The 22,599-nt window shown below is 37.0% G+C and overlaps 2 long non-coding RNA genes across 4 annotated transcripts in view; one reads left to right on the plus strand and one right to left on the minus strand.

Annotated features, from left to right (window-relative positions):
* Window positions 1–531: 531 nt before the first annotated feature.
* LOC147650839 (uncharacterized) lies at window positions 532–8,881 on the minus strand. 2 transcript variants are annotated; one of them, XR_015275233.1, is made up of 4 exons: window positions 8,619–8,881; window positions 7,997–8,072; window positions 3,002–3,085; window positions 532–2,701 (listed from the first exon to the last, which is right to left on the minus strand). It is a non-coding gene; the product is annotated as an uncharacterized LOC147650839 (long non-coding RNA). The 2 variants fall into 2 exon arrangements; XR_015275232.1 differs by having other exon boundaries at window positions 8,332–8,656.
* The window catches only part of LOC111934636 (uncharacterized), a 39,094-nt gene continuing 24,698 nt past the window's right edge, over window positions 8,204–22,599 (plus strand). For both annotated transcript variants that reach the window (XR_002867338.2, XR_002867339.2), the window contains exon 1: window positions 8,204–8,817. This is a non-coding gene — a long non-coding RNA (uncharacterized LOC111934636). The remainder of the gene's footprint in view (window positions 8,818–22,599) is intronic.

Raw genomic sequence — 22,599 nt, forward strand, 5'->3', positions numbered from 1 at the left:
AAATGAGCAATTAAGTTGTTTCTATGGTGGCAGTTGCTAGTATAAACTACCTCAGAAAGAATCTTCAGCAAGAAAATAGAAGCAGGCTAGGAGAATAATATAAGCACAAAATATTTGTATTTTAGTTCTAAACTAGGAAGAGTTAAATATGTTTATTGAAAGAACTGCTTTAAAGACACAAATAAGAGGCAAACCAAAACTCTCGTTAGCACCACTGGAGCAGAATTATTTGCATGGAGCAGTACTTGGTGTACAGAGCAGAGAACAAGTTCCAAGATATCAGCAGAGTTATTTCTGCTTAAGAGCCCTCTCCGTGTCAAGAAGAGTACCAAAATGCTTCATGAGAATTTGCATTCATTCTATTCCAGGTTTGAGGAAACTAGATTTTATTTCCCATCCACAGCATACTGTCAGTTTTTATCACTCATACCCCGTTATGTAACAGAGTGGGGCTGACACAATTCCTCCTGACTTAACAGAACCAGAGATGTCATCTGTAAAATCTGAAAAAGCACTTCTCTAATGCTGCAGTGACATGAAACATATTTTATTTTTAACATCAGCTTATCTTTTAATACCTGAGGCAAAAAACACTATCAAATAAAATACTTCATTGACACCTGCATACTCTAAACAGTGCAACTGCATTACCATCATGGCCATTCTCCCACACAGGGGTACATTAATTCCATACCAGTTCAGCTGACATTTTTGTTCTATGCATTAGTTTATGCATAATCCAGGGCCAACTATCTATGAATACACATCAACAACAGCATCAATCACATGGAAAGCTCAGTTAGAAACAGATTTCCACCCCTTTTACTCTATTGTGACCAAGTACTTAGATACCATCAAGATCATATTGAACACAATTTTTAAGTTTCTTAACTTAATGACTATCATAAAACTCACATATATATGAAACTAAAACCTTAATATACAAAAGAGCGCATGCAGCATTTTGACACACATTTCAATCTGTACAGATTTCCAGAGTGCCCTTAATCTGCCACCTACTACCCTTGGTGATGGTGAAGTTAATAATGTCAGTCAATTGACATGAACCAGTGTTGGTGCTGAAGACACAGCACTATGTGATCCCATTATAAGGAAAAAGAAAAAAAAAATTCCATTCCACAAGACACTTTTTCATGGGCTCATTATATTTCCCTAAGATTCTCATGAGCAAATTTAATGAGCCAATTTGGCTCCTAATTACAGCCACTAAAGTCAATCCATGTGAGAGGTGGTTCTGCTCTCCCTGGTATAAAACCACTGCATCAGTTCAGACATTTTTGACACTTCACCCGAAAGTAGGAGGCTCCAGCAGAAGAGTCAGCAAGGAGCACAACAGCTTCTGAGCTTCAAAATAGCTCTGTTCTACTCTGCTCTTCTGCTCCTCATTTCTGTCTGGTGTTCAGTCACAGCACTCCCAACTCTCCACACAATTTAATTCACGAGTCCAACAAAATAATCTGTAACTATTGACTCTGTTGACACTCTCCAGCAGGTGAGTCCAAGTGAGCAGAGGACCCCAGTGCCCCCTGCCCCTCTTGCAGCATGGGCCCATCCTGATCCCAATGTGGAAGTGGCACCTTGGCTGTCCCCTCAGGCTGCTGCCTGATTTAATCCTCTGCCTCGCTCACACACATCTCTGCCAGCACAGCTGATAAAACATAGCAGGGAAGGGAAAAGAAAGATGTTTCTGGATGGCAACACAGTCCTATAAACCACTACTTTAAAAGTAGACTGGTATGAAAATCAATCACTCAAGATAATCCTAAAGAAAAATTAAGAGAAAATACGAAAAGAGATAAAACCAGCACTAAATGAAAAAAATGTGGTAGAAAATAAATGATGTACAGACACTTGGACAGCACAAAATTTAAAAAAAAAAGGAGAAACTGAAGCAGAAAGTAACATTTCAAGCCTGAAGTTATTTGCAGACATGCTGTTTTTTAAAAATAGCAAGTGAGCATCTTTCTCAGCAATTCTCAGATACACTGATGTAAATCCATTTTATTTAAAACTATGTTGGACATTGTGAATGTATCAATGCAAGTGCATGCTGTAGGACTCACAGAGAAAAGCAAAATGAAAAGCAATACTACTTTTAACTTCACACACATGAAAAAAGCTCGATGGCCCCTAATACTTTACAATACAGCTCACTGAGAGGTCTTAGTATGTTCCATTTCAAAGCAGTCAGACCAGACAACAGCTTTTCATGTTCAGTTTCTGCCATGTTTTTCTATTAATGACATGAACCATAAACCCATATATAAACCTATATCTAGCTTCTATCTCATGACATCAAAAAGTAATCTTTGATCTTATTCCCGTGGGTCGCTATTGCTACTGAAATATTTGTTGTTAACATACTTGTTTATATGGCAGTGTTCTCCGAAATTCCCCTTGAACACACAAAAGCACGAAACAAGTTGAGTGTTCTGCTAGAATATTTTGCTAGAGGACCTGAACAAACTGTTAAACTCAGATCTGCTTCTCATGGATGTGACAATACTTGCTTGGCAAAGATATTTTGATATCAACATCTGAAGTCCAGTAACCCAGGGATCTTTTGTCAGATCACTGTTTCCATAACCAGGAAAATGTTGCTGGCATCCTCATTTGGATATGCAGCTGTTCCTGGCAAGCTGCTTCCAAGTGTGGCCACAAGTTATTTGCTATCCAGGACCTGAAAGAAAAATCTTTGAGTTCACCTTGCACTAGTTTTACTTTAGGTTTCATCACAAAGCTTCAGTAAACTGCATGAAGCAACCAAACAGAACAGTTGGTGTGGCAATAGCAATACAAAGGAGAAAAACACCAAGGAAACAAGCCCAACCCTCAAATACAAATCAGCCTTCAGTTCTAAACTGGAAAAGAATAGCTGGGATGACAGGGTACTGTAAACTTTGAAAGTTAGCTAGGAAAAAATCCAGTTGCAATTATGCATAGAAAAATAATTTCCAATAGCAATGCAGACTTCTCTTACCCTGTTCCTTACAGACACATCTCCCACATGGGTGGATTTGGGAATTTTTCTGTGGTACCACGTTCTGCTTCCCCTGAAAGTGTGCTATTGACAGAGGGTGGAAACACATGGCAAGAAAGGACAAGTTAGTGAAGGCTGGCATTAGGCTCTCTCTAACCTAAAGAAATCAGATCCTTGCATTGTACAGACAACAAGCCAATGTGAATTGAGAGTATTTGATTTTATTATACAGGTATAACTTGTACTACACACATTAGGATAACCTGATACCTTGATATATCACTTCAGCTACTCTCTGCTACAATTTGCATGAAATCTGACATATGTTATATACATAATGGGTTTATCAGCAAACTTTAGAGTTAATGGGAGGGATTTTTCTGACCAAAACTGGCTTTGAGTTGCAGTACTACTTCTCAGGAGCTGTTGTAGATGCATAGTGCCTGATTGTGGGCATCTTGGAGGGGTTTGATGAAAAGAAGTTTCTCCTGCAAACTTCTCACAATATAAAAAAAATTTAATATGCTGCTTTATTTCCTCTCTTAATTTTTCAGGTTAGAAAGGTAAAACAGACAATTAGCCTCCTAGATGAATGGAGATACCCTGGCTGGAATCCAAATATCAGTAACATCCCTTCAATTGAAAGAAAAGAATTCTCAAGGATTAATTTGATCATCATTTTTCTGAATCACACTGGTTCTTCATTTGGCAAAGTTCTTAAATTGGGGTATTTATTACCACATAAGATCCTTACAACAACTAATTTTCCTTCCTATGCACAAGTGTGTTCACAGAAAAATGGATATTTTCTGCCCACACTGTGGAAGCTCTGGATTTTATTTAAGTAAAAAAGAAGCTCCTAAAACTGGTACACAAATTCAAAGTCCATGTGAAGGGAAAGGTACCACCTTTAATACACTTCTAGTCAGCCAAAGTGATAGATAGATAGATAGATAGATAGATAGATAGATAGATAGATAGATAGATAGATTTAATGTAGGTTTATTCCCTTATAGAAAGCTTAAATTATTCAAAGCAAAAATAATCCAGGGTTTTTGTTGGCTTGGTTTTGGAAGGACAATACATAAGACTTAACATTATGTATAATGTTTAGGAAACTGCTTAGCAGTTTATTGATTGCCAATAGTTCATATAGAGACCTTTTTGCTACAACAATTATCAGAAAATGTAAAGCTTCATGGATTATGCACATGAAAAAGGAGTTCAAAAGCACACTGGGTAGATTTTGAAAGCTTTATCTAGGATATAAAAGGACCAAAAGTCTTTGACAAAAAGACTGGGAAGAGCTATCAGTGAGACCGGCACATAGTTTTTCATTAAAAACAGGCAGCTCATTATTAGCCATTAGGTTCTCATAACTCTCATATTACATAGCCAGAGGAGAGACAAGTTTGGAAATTGCTTCTTATGCAGTTCTCTGGCTAACAACTGTTCCAACTGTGACTGGGCAGAAGCATTATTTCTATTTCTGGAGTAGAAAAACTTTAGGTTATATCAACATCTGAAGGGCAAATCCAGCCTGTAGGCATTGTAACTGAAGGTAAGAGGATATAGAGTCTGAACAAACATGGATCACTTGGATCTCTGCTTGGAGTACAAGCAAAACAATGAGTGACAGCATGCAAAGAAACAGGGCTCAGAAATGCACAACTCCACTAAAATCACTGCAGTCATTTCAGGCAGATGCATTTTGCCATAAATTTAGACCTGGGAAATTGAAAGGGAAGAGGAAGTTATCTTCTGTTAGAAAAATCCTTCAACTATTTGACTTCCCAGCAGCAAAGATGCTGTAAAACTGTGTACTGACATTTACAGCTAGCACAAGATTAATTAAAGCATCAGGAAATAAAACTCCATAATTAGTCCTGGAAAAGCCGCAGGTGCCAAACTGCTATTTACAGACTGAGGGGATGTAATATTTTAAAATTAAAAATTGTTATGCATCAACTACAAGGAGTCAGAAGGAGAAATGCACAGCTAGCTCAAAGAAAATAACACTCAAGTATCAGAAAAAAAGATAGCTAAAACTTTGATTATGATAGTTTTGTTAACCTTTTCCTGGTATTTTGATAAAGAAAACCCACCACTTCTAGAGGGCTGGAAGTTTTCTGAAGTTATGACCTCCCCCCTCCCATCTTATTTTCCTAAAATGTCTGCAAACATTACTCCTAGCCATTTCTTAAATATCTGTGCAGTGTTCTAGAATATTTCCACCACTATCAGTCAGAGGGATGGCAGAAATATCACCCATAGAAACACCTACAGCAGTTTATTCTCTTTCTTTCCCCTCTCTGCACTTGGTGCAATCTTACATAAACCAAAAATTCCCTTAAGAGTTAGATATTTGTGGCTTTGTGGCTCTTGGGGTTTGACTTTGTTTTCATTTTGGTTGTTGTTTATTTTTGGGTTTGTTTTAATTTTGAAACTAGAACTTCCTTAGAGCGATCTGAGTCACTAAACTTAAAAATTCACCTGATAGTGGAGGTCTGATCTTTTTGTCCTCTACACAGATTTAATATAAGATGCCTTATTCTTTGAATAAGAATACTTCTGGGTTTTGTGCACCAACCATTCCTGCTCGCCCATCTTCAATGTGCTTTTCAACACTTACTGATCTTGTATGTTGGATTTAGGCAGAAAAATGGCTACTTTAGGGATATTTATCAGGCTTAGGAGTGAGATAAGCAGCAAATGGTCCTTAATGCCAAGCACAGCTCCACACATGCACAGAAGCAGAGCTTTGAGTTGTACATCCAACTTCATACCTGCTCTTAAACTTCAGTGCTTTCATTCTGCTAAGGTTCGCTTTCTACCTGCATCTATTCCTTGTTACAGCCAACCAAAGTTGGCTGTAAAAACGTGCTCACCACAGAAATATAGATAAGAACAATTGAATTAAGAGAAATGAGAGAAGCATTCTGTCTTGGAGAAAGAACAGTATGGAATGAGTGCTGTAGATGGATTTGAAAGAAAATTATGGTAATTTAAAAAATTGTATTAACTTGCTGTGTTCTACAAAATGGTTCTACAGCCATTACTGCCTTGTTTAGAGCTTCATTTTCTTCTTTTCTATCCATGTTACTCATTATTTGTGCTATTTACACAATGTATAATGTCAGCCACTCTAATATAGATAAACATCTTGACTAACAAGATGTGAAAGAAGGGTAGGGGAATGTAATATCCTTATGAAGGAAAATTCTTAAGGTGTCAGCAAGGACAACAATCATTTATTTAGGACAAAGTCCACATTCTGGACAAAATGTTACTACTTTCTTTTCAGGTCATATTTAAGTTCCATGACTAATTCCTAAAGCCAGTTACTCCATTAACATTGCTTAAGATTAAAAATAATCTGTCTACAAGGAAATAAAACACCCTCACACTTCTGTTAGTTCACAGGTGGGCTCACTGTGCACAAGTACTTTGCATTGGCACACTTAGCTCATTCCTTTTTGGTGTTTTATAGAGAATTCTCATTTTTTATTTTCAGTTCCAATAGCTGTATTACCCATTTGTACATCTGACTACCAAATATGAAATCTGACAGTTAGGAAAGCCTAAACATTGCACTCAGTCTCTTCAAAACACTTTTTCAGAATTTCATATAAATGAGTTCTTCCAGGCTATTTAGTGAGCACTGTCAAATAATACTAAAATATCAAATACTATAGTAATACTCAAATAAGTTATTTTTTTGTTTAGCTATTCACAAATTCTTGATGTTAGAATTGTGTGAACTTTATAGACTAAAACAACTTCTACAGCTTTGAATTACTAATTATTTAAATGGAATTGCCTGGAACAAGTTGGTTTCATTACTTTGAGACATGGATCACAGTCTTTGAACAGTAGGTCTTGAATTCAAAACTTTTCAAAGTGAAGAGTTCTTCTGCTGTAATCTAAAGCACAGCAGGTATACTTTTTATCCAAATTACTTGAATCACCAAGGGAAAATTTAATGAGGGTTTGTCGCATGAATTAGATATTTTAAGTTTAGCAATTCCAGAACATTCACACCTCACTCTTGCAGTTTTGAGAGTCAGTAGCATTCTCCACTACTACAACTGCTCACCTAAGCAAAAACAAGATTCACAACCCACTCTTTTGACCATTCAATTCCTGTCTGGCCAAAAGTAGCAATCTAATTATTGTCATAAGGAAACATTTAACATCTTTTTAAAATACATGATTTGGGAAAAAAATATCCCCCAACCAAACAAAAAAACCCAACCAACTAAAAACTCCCTAAAGACCCCCAAAACTCAAAAGTACAGAAGACAAGGAGTCCAAAATAGCAACTTGGCAATAATAAATCAGATTGAAAGGACAAGGTAAGCACCTGCCAATAGAAGAAAGAGAAGACACTCAGGAACCTGAAAGTATGCTGGACAAAGAAATAAATTACTAATAGTAAAGAATGAAAATTTATTTAGTTTGAATAATGCTCTTTTTCAAGGTTTGTATCTTTTCAGCAATTAATTAAGGTATCTACTTACTTATACCATTTCCATAGCCCCCATTTATTTCTGATAAATTAAAGAGAGTGGTTGAAGCAATGTCCATTCTAACACAATGTTTACATTAAAGATTCTGTCAGGGCAGAATTTTTGCACAACATACAAAATGGGAAGAAGCCAAGATATTTATCTGTTGAGATGTTTGTTGCCAGAACCACTAACCAAACTAGCGGCAGTAGTTACTGCAGTGCAAAAAAGCCCCCACCCCAAACCAAAAAAACCCAACCAGCCAACCAACCAGCCCCACACATCTTTATTCCTTTCTACTAGCCACAATAATTTTCTTCCTACTGCACCTGAAATATTCCTACCAACACATAGGTTGCATAAGGTGATGTATAGAAAGCTCTCTATCTACTGAGATTTACAGATTTATGCATCTAAAAACCAATCAGCTTACCAGGACAGTAAAATACCATGTATATATACAGTAAGAAAAATACAAGAACTGTACCTAGGACATTTCCTCAATGCTGCTCTTTCCAGAGTCTTTGGAGAAGCTCCACGTGGACAAGCAGGAACAGCAGCCCCTGTGGGATGGAGGAGAGGAGCTGCACACCTGCCCGAAGTCACCCTGTCAAACACAGAGCTGACACCACCGGGGAGAGGCAAAGTCCCCCCAGACCCGCTGCACGGCTGGTTTCTCACCAGATTAAATGGTAAAATGGGGCCCTCAGAGGAAGGGGCCGCTAACGGGAGCTGGGTTTTCCTCCCCCAGCACCCTCCCGGGTTCTGCCCGGCACGGGAAGGTGTGAGAGGCCGCTGGAGACGGGGAACCGAGGGAAGTACCTGGAAGTGGGAATTTCCTCCGGAGCTGCAGGGCTCCCAGCAGCTCTCTAGGAAAGCCCTGAGCCGGGAGGGAACAGCTGCCCCTGCTGTGCCCGGGGTGAGCTCTCGGCTGAGGGGGCTGGCGGGGCCCGCCCCACGCTCCGCACAGATGAGGGCAGCGATGGTGCCCCGGAGGAGGAAAGCTCATGTCTCTCTCCGTGTCGGCTGCCATGTATCCTCTCTTCTCTTTGGGGCTGTGGTCCCTTCTTAGGCGGTGCTCTGGGAAGAGCCCGAGAGAACGTCCTTACCTGGGACTCTGTGGTGAGGGAGCAGAGCACGCCTACCCTGGCGGGTGGCCTGACTTCAGCCTTCTCCTGCCAAACTCCCGGTCTCCAGGAGGGTGAGGAGTCCCTGAAGGTGTGAGGAGGAATTCCCGGTTTTCCCGGCTCAGCTGAGGAAGCTCCTTGAGGAGAGGGAAGCCACAGGATGGAGGTGGGCGCCAAGCAGGTGAGGAAGGGGGTTCCCAGCAGTGGTGGTGGCCCTGCTCAGGATGGAGGAGGGATAAAGCACCACAGGGCTGGAAGGCCCCACAGGACCATTCTCGGGAGCGTAGGGATTAGGGAAACTACAAATTAAAAAAGATTAAATACATGTGTATGGTTTATGTAGAGAAAAACAAGTAGGATAAAATGTAGGAGCACTGATGCTTTAAGACAAATGCTCTAAAATACTGTAATTCCCAAAAAAAGTTAATATTTCTGCTTTTTTTCTTTGTATGCTCCAGGAAAGAAAAGCACTTAACACATTTAATTTAAAGGATATAAGCATATAACTAAGAGTATTTGATTTATTTAACTTAAATATCAGTTTCAATGTTCATCAGCATAACGTTTTTTCAAAATTGGTTATTACACCTTCAAACTGTATTATCAGATTGTTATTGCCAGAGCTTTTTGTGAATGCCTACAGCAGATTTTACTGAACTAAAAATGTTTATACGGTTCTTCAATATCAGCTGCCATGTGTATAACATTTGTGGTTGCAACAGATATTATAATGTGGAGATTACAAAACTGAAAGGAGTAGAACAGAGCAAATTGTAAACAACTGGAGAAAAATTACATCAGATTATTTGAGTCTGTGTTCAAACCAAAGTAAGGGTGACTCTGATATGTAATTTTGGATCAAGAATGGGCTAGCATGATCTTTTTAGTAGTCTTAATGATCTATAAAAGTCTATAATTTCAACTATTTAAATTGACTTGAGTGTGTTATCATTCAACAACAGAGAATTTATGCTAATAGGATTATTATTATATTAAAAAATGGTGCAAATTTGAGACTTTAAGAATACAGTTGTACAGCTCAAATGTTGTGTTCTTGTTAGCCATGCAGTAGAACGTGACATAAAGTAGGTATTTTGTCATTGTCAGAAACAAAATGGCTTTAGTGAACAATAGATTGCACATCTTTTCATTAGGGGAGGGACCATACATGTCAGCAAAATAAAGTGACTCAGAAAACATTAGTGGATAAAAGTAATAAGGGAGAGCTGTTGCCAGTGGAAGGAAAAAGGGGGGAAATGTGATTTTCAGCTGTGGTGTTATTTGCTGAAACTAAAGCTGTAAAGCTACCTCACATATATTAAAAAAAAAAAATAAATCTAATTTTAATGGGTTGCTTCCACCAGCACAGAAAAAATGCAAGTAAACTATTTGTCTTGTCAAAGGCTGATTGATTGATTTCCGACTCACAAAAAGAAAGATTGTGTCTGAAGGCATAAGAAGGAAACTGCAGCCAGGTCTGTAGTGATAAAGGTGCTGGAGATCTGCTTCAGAAATCAGCAGTTTTAAATGGCACAACCACATTTGTTTACTGATACCTGGAAAATAGCTTATTCTTTCAGGGGTCATTTAAAAATGTATTTTGCTTTGTGGGGAATATTTTAATATCGAGAAATGAGCCAGAAAGTAATATTCATTTTGTACTCATCAGTATTCTAGCAGAACCTTTCATGAATCTGTTTTAATTTATAAAGCAGTAGAAGAGTTTGAGAAAAGTGTATGCACTAAATATTTTCACAAAATTGCAACAATGCTAGGGCAGTTCTGCTTTAGTTCTGTTCCAGGCTACTGATACTTAGTGCTTCTCCTTGGATAAGTGACCTGTTTTAATGAGCTCTCACTGCAGCAAAATTCACATTGTTTTTCAAGAATGAGTAGAAGGGTGTGCTTATGTAGCCACTCCATCCTGTCCTCAGCTGTTCCATCCCTAGGGAAGCTGAGGATCAGGGTATCCATATGTGTCACTTGGAGCCTCAGGTTTTAACACTTTTAACACTGGATAGTTGTCTTTTAGGAAATAAATGAAAATATCCTTTAATCCTGGATGAGTTGTCTGTTTAAGTTTCATTAGCATCTTGATACTCTTGTTTCAATAAAACCTTTTTCCTCATGATGAGGTTTCACATGCACAAATACCACTTTTACAGCCATGGGATGAACATACTGCAGCCCATGGATTATACTGGTCAATTTGTGCTGTGAATGTCTGACAGCCACGGGGCATGAAGATAGTGCAAAAGCTCAAGAGTTAATAAACCCACAATTACTCTTTATTAATTTATCAGAAATAGTTTTACATTATTGGGAAATCCTGTTTGCTGTCCACTAAAGAAAAAGGTTTTAGACTGTAATCCCAAATTATGCTAAAATGTGACACTTTTGGCTCCAGGAAACTTTTTTTTTATTCAGGATTTCCAGAGGATAATTTATTTTGCATAATAAAAATTAAATCTGGGCATCCTGTTTTGCCATGGGATTGGGAATAAGTCAAACAGTTACCCCACTGATAAACAATTTTCTGTCTGATGGATGAGCTGTCTTTAGGTAAGGGGACTGTGGGATCCCATTCTTTCACACTCCATGCTGGAGTTCAGCAAAATGAAAAGATGCTGTCTTGTGAATTTTTTGTATATAAATTCTATTAATTGAATGAATGCTTTGATACTTTATCTGTTTGAAGAAATAGTATTGCTCTCTGAATTTATCGTAACTCGTGCCAGTTTCATATTTACCAGTTTAATCAATAAAGCCATGCAGCACTTTGATGTAAACAAGATGACCTTACTATTCAATATTTCAGTATTTTCCCTGCCTTTTGACAAATGCAAGACATATTTATATCGATTTTCTTTTTACATAAGCATATTCTTTCCTACCATTTCTTTTTAGCTCCAGACATTCAGCAGCTAAGTCAGACATTTAGAACTGTAAAACCAAGGCTTGAGCCTGCAGTGTCTAACCTCACCTGGCTTTTCCCTACTTTAGTTCCCTCACTTTGATGCAAGGAATGCTGTAAAATAACTTCAATCCTGATCCAAGTTTTTTTTCTTAACTTCCTTTTATCAATATAGTGGAACGATGCAAACAACTGAGAGAAACCATGAGAAGTTTCAGTCCTTTTTTTTTTTAACATCAAAATACTTCTCTGCCTAAATATTTAATGGCTATTACATAGAACTGAGAATCTTCTGATTTTTCCCTCCAAGATTTTTATTTGTCTTCTGAAAAAAGTGTCTAATTAATAGATCACAAATAGATTAATACAATGGAATACTTCATCTTGACTAAAACTTGTTGCTTGCTTCAGTCTTCAGTGGCTTTAAATATATTTGGAAAAATCTAAGTGTAACCAAGCTGCTGAAAAATGTCAGTTCTTCCTGGAAAAAACCCAGTTGTTGTTATAGATTTCTTAAAATTGCTTCACTCAGAGTAGCAATGTCTACTTTGCCAAATTCTAAGGACACATTCAATCCTCAGCAGTGAGTGGGGCACCTGATAAGAAGGAGGAATGCATACATTGCGATGCAACAGTGATAATGGAGTCATAGCAAACATCTGCATGAAACCAGGATTTATCTGTTGGTAGTGCAGAAGGCTATTTTGGATACTCTGAAAGGAAAGACAATTTCACTGTGACATCTTAAATGTCACAGGAGCCACTACTGATTGATATAATTTCAAGTCCGTCTCAAAGTATGAGGACTCGGAACCAGGTTGTTCTCAGTTCCTATTGAATCCCATGATGCAGCTTCAGTCTTCAGACTTGACAGGCTCTGAAACCAGTGGCATGTAGGGTGGATAGAATGAATTGGAAATATCAACCTTAATTAGGAATTGTCTTGCTTTTGTGACTATTTTTTTGTTTAAAGAGATCGCTGCTACTCTTACATCTGTAATGATAACTATTGATTAGAGATACAAGTACTGAGGGAAAGGACATTTAGCACAGTTCATAATTGTCTTATTCAAGTTCTTTTTTGAAGGGACTTCGTCAGAACAGCTAGAAAGCTGAACAAAGAATGCATCTGAGCTGAATTGATGTAGTGCACATTGATTACAATTAGAAAACTTTGTGGCTAGCATATATTAGTTGGAACTTCTGAAACATTTCTGAAAATGATTTAATGTGAATCATTTGTCAGTAGCAGTATATTTGAGTTCTGTTGAACAATTTTCTTGATGTACAAAGATTGGCATCCTTAATGTTTTAGCCATATGGAGCACATTATCCTGAGAGAACGATGTACTTTTTGTATGTTAGTATGTATGGTCTGTATTGGTTTTTTTCAAGTTGTTTTTGTTTTGTATTTTTTGGTGGTTGGATTTTAAATTTGTTTTGTTGTTTGTTTGTTTTTTTTGTGGAAGTAGACTACCTGATCACTTTGTTGCAAGTACTTCTACATTTGAGGACTTGCACAGGGAGCTAATGAAATAAGATATTTAATGCCTGGCAGTAAAGCCAAAGTCAGAATTGTCAAAGATGAAGCTTTAACTATCAGGGTGACTGCCAAAACAGGATTGCTGAGAAGCTGGATGGTCTGGCTTGGTGTCCAAACCATGCTTCTACAAACACGACTATGGCAACTGAGGGATAATTTGTGCCTAACATAATTGTGCTGACAAAAGCTGCTTGCTCTACGCTACCAAAAATAGGGTTGTGATGAAGCTGCTAATTACAGCCCTCTTGTATCTGTGCTAAGTGATCCTCATACAGATCAAAATGAGACATTACAATGTGAGCAAGGCCCAAGACTTTGAATAGCAGAAATCATGGTACTAAAGATCTTATGTTAGTAGCTTTGAAGTGTATTCTCGGGATTTTTATACCTCACCCGCATACAACTAAATATACTGTTAAAACAATTAAAAAGACTGAAGAAAATTGTAGATGGGCCCAGCTTTCCTCTATTTTGGCTTGATGTGCATCACTGCCAGTGACACAAGCTCTGTGTAGCTCCTGTGATGCTCCGTAAAGGCACACAGATGATGTGATGGTTCCCATTCCATCCTCTATTCCAGCTGCTTATACTGCCAGTGTTGGAGCAGGTAAGATCCTGGTTCTTGCCATATTGTGGTGTCTGAGACTTTGAGATTCCACATTGAGGAGGAGACATTTATAATTTATTATTGCTTATTACCCACATCCTCTCACTTCCATGACAGTGATAGAGTAATAACAATAAAGAGCCCTGTCTTACTGAGTTATCATATTTCACCATTGTCATTATCATCTCTAAAATGTTATATTTTACAGAAAATTACGCTGTTTCTTAAAAAGAAGGAAAAAGCTTCAGCAACTCAAAACAGGCTTTTTTAAGAGTGATAATGTTTTTGTTTTCCATCCCATTAGATATTCTAATGTGGCTAGAAATGCAGTTGGAAAAAAAAATACCCCAAACGGTATCGAACCCTACAATTCAGAATCTGTCTGAAAAGATGGAAGAGAAATTGGTAGGACTAGAAGAAAAAATAAGAGGGGAAGAAAGCCTTTCAAGCTATTTAATGATAGAATACTTGGAATAAAGACAATAATAGAAAAAAGTTCCTTTTATCAGTAGCTGTGTTCTAAAACTCTAATTGCACTGCTTAGCTGGGGAGTGAAGGAAATGAACTGAATTCATTGTCTTAATGATACACTTAGCAGATGGGCAAAATGAATACATAATAAATTGTGCTTCATTTCTTACACAGACAGCAGTTTCATGAAATATAACAATGTTCTGCATTTTCTCCATCTGTTTCTACAAAAATGAATTTATTTCTTCTGTTTTCCTTGCTCTCCCTTCAAAACATTATTTGATTTGAATATCATCTAAACTTGAAGGAAATGATCCTTGCCATAAGAGGTCTCAATCAAAGCCTTGTCATTAAAGGAAAGATGTGTCACTATGGAATTGTACCCGAGAACTGTATACAGATGTAGATGCAGAATCTGTGATTTTTGAAAATATGTCTGGAAGAACTGGGAAATACTGTAGAATCTAGCTGGTGTTTAGCCATGCAGATAATTCATTTAATGCAAAACCTTTTACAGTACCTCTTAACATTTATGTGAGTGCTCTATGCTCTGTTCTAGCAGATTTAGAATTTTTTTCATCAGTTTCATACCTATTATTAAAAAAAAATAAATTACTCCTGGTAGTTCTGTGAATCTGTATGTATCTTAACATTTTATGGATCTGATTGTATTCCATAACTACGGTAGAGGTCTTCTCCCTCTATTCCTTTTTGTCTTTAATATATCAAGATTTAAGATGAAATCTAGAAACAGATGTTTGCTTCTGATGCTCTGCTGTAAAATGCAGTTTTATTTCAGCTATGGCCCCATCTGTGAAGTGTTAAGCACCCGAGAGCTCAGAGTTTCTCTGAGGGTTTTTTTTCCTACATATTGGGGACTGTTAAATTGTCAGCACAGCATTGGGAAAGATCTCTGAACAACACTGGAGTTTTGAGAAAATGACCATGAAGGCCAAATTCACAAATGCCTTCTTTTGTATCTAAGTGATATTATATTGGGTGCTGTTATAAGAAAAGGTTTTATAATTCTAAGTACAGTTTCTTGTGCTTAAAAAATAAAAAAGGTCTTTAGTCAAGAAAACTTGCTGATTTTCAGATCAGTTTTGTGGTTACTAGCCTTAATTTCTTGCTGTACTTGATAAAGCTAGGTCCTGTGTTTTCTCCCTTTTAATTTTTAATTTATTGTGAATGAGAATAATGCAATCCAGTAGTCAAAAGGCATACTACACAAAATATCGATTAAGAACCATATTGTACTGTCTAAAAGTGATTCTGAATTGTTTTGTGCTTAACTACATCCAGTCTTCAATAAAGAATCCTAAACACCATATATTTAGCCTTACAATTTAAGAGGCTCACAAAAACATACACAAAGGAACAAAGACATTGTATTCAATGGAGTGTTCCCCTTTGTTGCTATGCTAATAAAAAATAATTCTTACTGAAATATTAGTTGTCTTTGTCCTTTTTATTTGTGTTAATTCAGCTTTAAAATGAATGCTTCTGTTCCTGTGAGTGATTTGAAGACATTGAAATCTGCTAATAACCATATGCATTAGAATATATGCAAAGTATTTAACTCCTTGTCAATAACAATGCTTTACAGCTTTCAACAATGTGACTTTTCAAGGGAACTTGTGTAACATTTGTGTTCTAGAAGTGGCACTCCTATGGCCTACACTTGTTCCCTAAGGGCCTCTATTCAGGTGAATAACACCCCTCTATGAAAGGAAATACCATTATCTCTATTTTATTGGGAACAAAGCAGATAATAATTCACCCAAGGTTATTCAGGGATGCTTTCACAAGGTTTAGAATTGTGCTCTTTCTACCAGGTTACTTTGATAATTATTTAATCACACTGGAGAGAGGTTTCTCAAATTACATAAAGTGTTTTGCTTCTGAATTTGAGATTCAGTGGCACCTGTTACTGGGAGAAAACACCATATTTCTATAAATGTCTGCAAAGTGGGGCCTAATACTATACTAAGACATACTAGCAATTTCTGTAGGACTTGGCAAGTGTTAGTTAAAAAAACCCCCTCTTTTGGAAAGGAAAAAAAAGCCGTAAAAGGTCTCTTGACAAAAGTTTTCCTTTTAAAGACATCGAAGACTGAATACATTAAACTAGAAAATAAATGGAGGTGTGCTAAGAATGTATTTATAACAGAAAAACAGACTTTTTAAAAAAATTTTTCCAGAATTAAATGTAAATTTGCTTGTTGTCTTTCTCCATTTTTTCTGTTCACTTGAGTGAATTTGTACTGAGGTCAGAGGCTTGGCTGGTGCTTTATTTAGCAAATTACATGGCCCTGAAAATGGAATTCAAGAACTATAAAAAAATTTGTATAGTAAGTCTATTAAATTTTTTGGTAATACGACCATAAGGAATGCAGAACTAAAATCAGACCTCACATTTTGATTAATTGTGTGGTAAATCAAAGGAGAAAGTGAAAAATGACCTTCACTGAGTATGCTTTGCTTCCCCTGTGGGAAAGAGAAGAATCAAATGATGATTTGTTTTTGATTCTCCCTCTAAGTGGAAAGAAGAACTTTCATACAGAGATGAGGGTTTTTTTTGTAGCATGTGAGAAGTAATTTTGTTTTCTTGTAAAAGAACACTTTAGATTGGAATGGTTTATATTAGACAAGAGGCTTTTTTTTTTTAGTAGATTTGGATAGAGGATGAGAATCACCTAACTACTGGGTAACCAGTTTGGCTGGTTTCCCTGAGTTCTCAAAAATGGTCCTTGTGTCATCACAGCTCATGTTGAGAAGGAAGAGGGAAAGGAACAAGGAAAGGGGAAGAACAGAACTATGATATTCATATTTTTGTCATTGATCTGGGGAACAAAACTGGCTATCCATGTGATGATTACACACCATAGTTGTTTATTCAGTGATTCAGTATTCAGCTTGAACTGATAAATATATTGATACCCTGAAAAATGAAAACGTTTACTTGTCTCTATTCAGTTTTAACTCTTAAAATTCATATTTGGTACAACTGTAAGAATTATAGAAGTAACTTACAAAACAAAGAAATGATGCTTCAAAGGTAACCATAATGATTATAGCCACAGGCTGCTGTGGTCACTTACTGTTCAAGTCAGACTCACATAACAGGGAAGAATATTCCATAAAAGAGCAAGACTAGTTATGTTCCCGCTTCTCACTATTTCATATGACATTACTCAGGTTCCAGAAGTCTTATTACAGGATTTTGATGATCCAAACAAGAGCCTGCTTGTGGGACTACAGAAGTTCTTAGGACTTCAAGAAAAAGTGGAGCAACAGTGAGAAGGATTTGGCACTGGAACTTAATTTCCTTTGGTTTTATTTGATTTACATTGTCTTAGACATAGCTGTGTATCTCAGTTTTCAGCTGAACATTGCTTGTCACACGGTCCTAGAGAGAGCAGCTGTGAGCTGGGCTGTCTGCTCGGGATGGTCCTCTGGGAAGTGTGCTTAGAAAGGCATCTCCACTGAACTGCTCTCAGACATCATTTTTGAAGTCTCATAGGCCTGGGATTGGGACACAGGCACTGCTGGCTGTGCATACACAAGTGAAGACAAAGCTTTGAAATGGTAATTGGTATCTTAAAAAGTCCCTGTCCACTGCTTTATCCACAAGATAGAACTTTGTTATTCCAAAAGAGAAATTTTTGATGCCGAATAATAAAAGCTTACAGAAAAAAAAGTCAAATATCCTAAAGATATTATTTTCTTCAGAAAAAGTACAATGGGAATGTATATTATCTCTTTTTTTAAAAAAATATACAGAAATAAAGAAGAAATTTGAAACTCTAAATTTAAAAGGCCAATTAATTTTTTCTAATCTGCTCTACTAGTGAATAATTGTCTATGTTGCCATGTATTGTCTATTGATCTGATGTTTATTAAGAAATCATGCTTGCAACATTGCTCTCTAGAAAGCTTTTGTATAAGTTGGCATGAATCAGGTTATTAGAAATATCTTGATTCATTCCAGCTGCATCAAATTGTTTGTTCTGAGAAGTACTGTGTGTTTTATTGGAAAAATGTGAATAAAGATGAACTCCTAAGTACTTACTAGTTCCAGAGGAGCTAATAAAAATGAAATTACCTTATCATCAGAAAACAAGACTTCCTTTTATTAGAAAGGAAATATTGCATATATGTGTGTTGAGTGCAAGAGAAATGTTATACACTGTTTTTTTTCAGAGATAACCAGTGGAATACTTTTCCATACCTATGCAGAAAGAAACATAATCAACTATCCCAGTACACTGTTAACAAGTCTATTGAAGAAGTATTTATGTCTTCTTATGGGTTCTATTTGAATGAGTTTGTATATACCTGAACAATTTTAAGAAATTATCAACCTGTACTTTATAAATGAAACATCTCAGATTTTGCAGTATTTCCTTAGTCAAAAAGGCAATGTTATAATGTGCCCAGAATGAACCTTGTCATGCATAGAATATCTCTCACTGAACAACTCCCAAAGACATATCTTGTTCTACATTTTTCATGTTGAAAATGAACATTTTCATTTTAGTACATGTGACTATCAGAAATTACAATGTTGTTCACTAGGTACTTATTTTTTTTAACTTTATTTTTTTCTCCCAGCCTGTATAGTATTATTTCAATGAAAAATTCAAGATGTGATGGCACAAAACAAATGCCACTTGTGCAGCTGATGTCAGATATAAGAGGTAACTGAAACAAATTCCTTCCAGCTGAATTATAACTTGCCTTCTTGTTCCAAAGAGCAAAGTGTACTGTAAGAGTCAGGTTTTGTTGCTTCAGTCTCTCTTGATAATGATTCTAATTAGTGTTGTGATAATTAGTTACAGATGGTTTGCAGGTGGGGAGTGCCAGGCTTCATTTTTTCTAAATTGCTCAATGTGTCACCTGTTTGACAAAATAAAGAAGCTATGGGGCCTGTTGGTGTAACTGAAAGACTCCACATAAATTCCACTGATTTTTGGTCTTAACAGCTACTTTGCAGAACAACTTGTGTAGTAGTGGATATATCCAGAACCATGTGCAAACATCATCTTCAGGAGAAATGTATGTCCAGACAAGTTAGTTTATGCGATTGTACTCTGATGATACCATTTCTTTTCTGCCCCTCAGTCCTGGGGAAAACCCTTCCTCATGTTCATGCTCCTCTTTCACAAACTGATAAATCACTTGGTCACAAATGCATGAGAGATACATGAAAATCCTCTTCAGCAGAGCTTCTCATTGAAATAGTTGGGCATTCTATGTACCTTTTAGATCCTTAAATCAGTGACTTCATTTTGGTTGGGATATTCTGTGTAATGGTGGTTACAGAATTCCAATGAGATTTCCACTGTCTCTGGAGGCAGGGGGAGGAAGAAGACTGAAAGCTGTTGTATCTAAGTCCCCACTTCATTTCCCAAGACAAAACAACTTCCATTTTAGTTATGTTTAATGCAAAGGAAATGCGTTTAGATATGTTGCTTATCAGATGTGAATTTATAAACAAGGTAAAGTGGGAGAAAGGAATTGCTATCCAGAGTTGGCTGCTTTTCTTGAGAAGTTGTCAGTGATCTAGAAAGTTTAAACCCAGTCCTTGTGTACTTCAGCCTTCTATTCAGGGCACTTCTCAGATTTCCGAGAAAAGGTTTCCTGTTATAAAATGGCATTAAAAAAGTTAATTTAATTTTCTAAAGAGTAACCTGATTAAGCCTTGCAATATTGATTTATATTGTTTGCTTTGTAATCTTTTTTGTATCCAGAATTGCCACTGCCTGGAAGACCACACTTCACAGAATTCATTGGAGTGTGATTCAGCATGGCCTTTAAACCTCAGCATTGCATTGTTCCTTGTTAGTGTGGGCTGGCAGGATCCAGCTCTTTGGCAATGAAATGACTCCTTGTTAACAGCAAAGAACACTTGAAAAGGAGAAAAAAATTCTTTAAATGACTGTTAAATCCCTATGGCATGATTATTAAGTGCTTGCAGTATCCTATAAAGACAGACATGGAGTATTGAAATCTCCTGGATTTTTCACTTAGGAACCGAGCCATCTACAACCATCCCTACTGATACCTGAATGCTGAAAATGCTACTCAAGAAATGGATTTCAGTACCCTACTGTGGCTGGATACATCTATCTCTGTGCTAGCACACTGAGATTTGTTGAGTAATATTTTTCTCTGCTAAGCTCTTTGTCTTTCCATATTCTAAGATGAGTTTGTCTGAACTGAAACTGCCTTGGTTGTGGTGCTTTGGACTTTTTATATTGCAAAGCCCTTTTTCCTTGTTTGTTGTTTTATATAGGAGATAATTCTGCCTTGATTACCCACTTGATATGGCAAAACATTCTTGTCACAGGGTAGTCAAATCCAAGGAGGGTCTTGACCCAAGATAGTATTTCTGCCACAAGGCAGTATTTTAACACATGGACTTCTCATTAGATATTCATGTCACATCCACCAGGACTGTCTCCTTTGGATCAAGAATGAAATTCACTTCTGGCTGCAGATAATTACTTCCTTACCAGGCAGAACTGAGAGATCAAAGATCAAAAGTCAAAACTTGTCGGATACTTTTCCTTCTGTATTATTCCTTTTTCCCTCTTGTCTGTTGCAAATACCAAGAAATTATGCAAAGTGAGCTGCATTTACACAAATTTATATAAATCATGCATATTAAACATTTCAGAAGTTTAGATAATGCCTGGTATTAACACAATTTAAATAAGAGACTTATTAAGAAACCTTTATATTCTTCTTTGTTTTACCAAGAACTTTCATTCACTTCTATGAGACTTTCTCCTGTTTTTCATCCTGTCATTATATAAATTTTTCATGCCGGGACTCTCTTACCTGGATGTCTGTGATGGGGACATTGCTGTGACATAGCTCTGCCCAGGCCAGGCACCTTGTGGGTGTGTGTCCTGTGTGTCTGTCCATCTGTCTGTCTCACAGGGAGTATTGCAGCCAGAAACTCACTGTGAGTTCTTTGGGTATTTATTCAGCTCCTTGAGAGGTTTTGCAGCTTGCACTGAGAGGACTGATCCTGTAGCTACTTTGCTGCTGGTGCCTAAGCAGCCCATTTAAAACTAACTGCACAATTTCATTTAACAAAGCTCTCAACTTATCAATGTATGAAGTCCAGACCTTGCTTTTTCTTGTGTACTTAATAAAGAGGAGTTATATTCCAGGCTTAGGAGGATGGAAAGTTTGGGGTTTTATTGCAGATTCAGTAGTCCCTCTTGCAGAGTAAATGTCAAGTCATATTGTGGATTTCTCTGCAACAGCTATGAAACCACAGCTTTTTCAGTCCTTGAAACAGAAAAAACTGATATGAGTCCCTACTTGGGGATGTATTTATTATTTGAAATAAAAATATTGTTTGTTTTTCTATGCATTTTATGAATAGGGTTTTATGAAGGGTTTTTTTTTAATGTCTATTTATATTATCACAAATATTTTTCCATTTACTCTCCCTTTACAATACTGAGAATATCTTATTCCCCCAACATAGAGGTTTTTCCAAGGTTAAAGAAAAAGTTTAAAATAACTTTCTTTAAAGCATTCTCTATTATGGTGCAAGGTGGTCCAGGAAGACACCATTATCCTTGGAAAATGTACAAGCTTAAAAATAAGCATTGATTTGGCAGGAGTTATAACCTAATTTATTTTATCCTGTACTAAATTTCATTGTGCAGCTGGCTGATCAGCTGTGGCCTGATGATGCCTGAGAGGCACAGTGCTGTACGACAGACCATATTTTCATCTTTTCCTTGACTCCTCTCATTCTCTTTTAGAATTCTCTTTTAGCTCCTGAGGGACAGAGAAATGGCTATTCTTTTCTTTTGTTATGAATGTGCCTCTCCTCGGACTCCCACACAGGAACTAGACATTAGGGGATCTAACACAGTGATGTCAAAAACCCTGTAAACCTCCTAATTAGACATGTCTTAAGTGTAAAACAATCAAACTTGGGGTTCTGCCCACCTCCCGGGAGCAGGCAGGGAGAGAAGCTGCTGTTTCACCACTTCATTATCACCCAGTGCACTGAATAGAAAAACTCTGATGTCACCCAGTTGCTATAGCAACACCATCCTTGCTTATCTCTGTTTCTCTGGCAACAATCCCTTACTTTCTGCTATATTCACACTCTCTTTGTTACTATAAAATTCCTTCATCGTGGTTTATACATTCACTGACATCAGGTCATCCCTTAGACTCAGGCTGTGACTTACTTATACAGAGGATTACTGGACTTTTATCATTTCACATTAATTTTGGTAGGTTTTGAAACTGGAAAGGAAAACTAAGCCATAGCTATAGAGAGGTGTGGTAAATTCAATTTAATTTTATAGTCTGTAGGATTCATTTCAGGCTGTAGGGTCTGTGTTTCATTTGGGAATTACCCTAGTTTGAAGTTAGGGACCTGGGAGTC

This window comes from Cyanistes caeruleus, chromosome 12 (genome assembly GCF_971803275.1).
Source record: "Cyanistes caeruleus chromosome 12, bCyaCae1.hap1.1, whole genome shotgun sequence".
In the NCBI taxonomy this organism is placed as follows: domain Eukaryota; kingdom Metazoa; phylum Chordata; class Aves; order Passeriformes; family Paridae; genus Cyanistes; species Cyanistes caeruleus.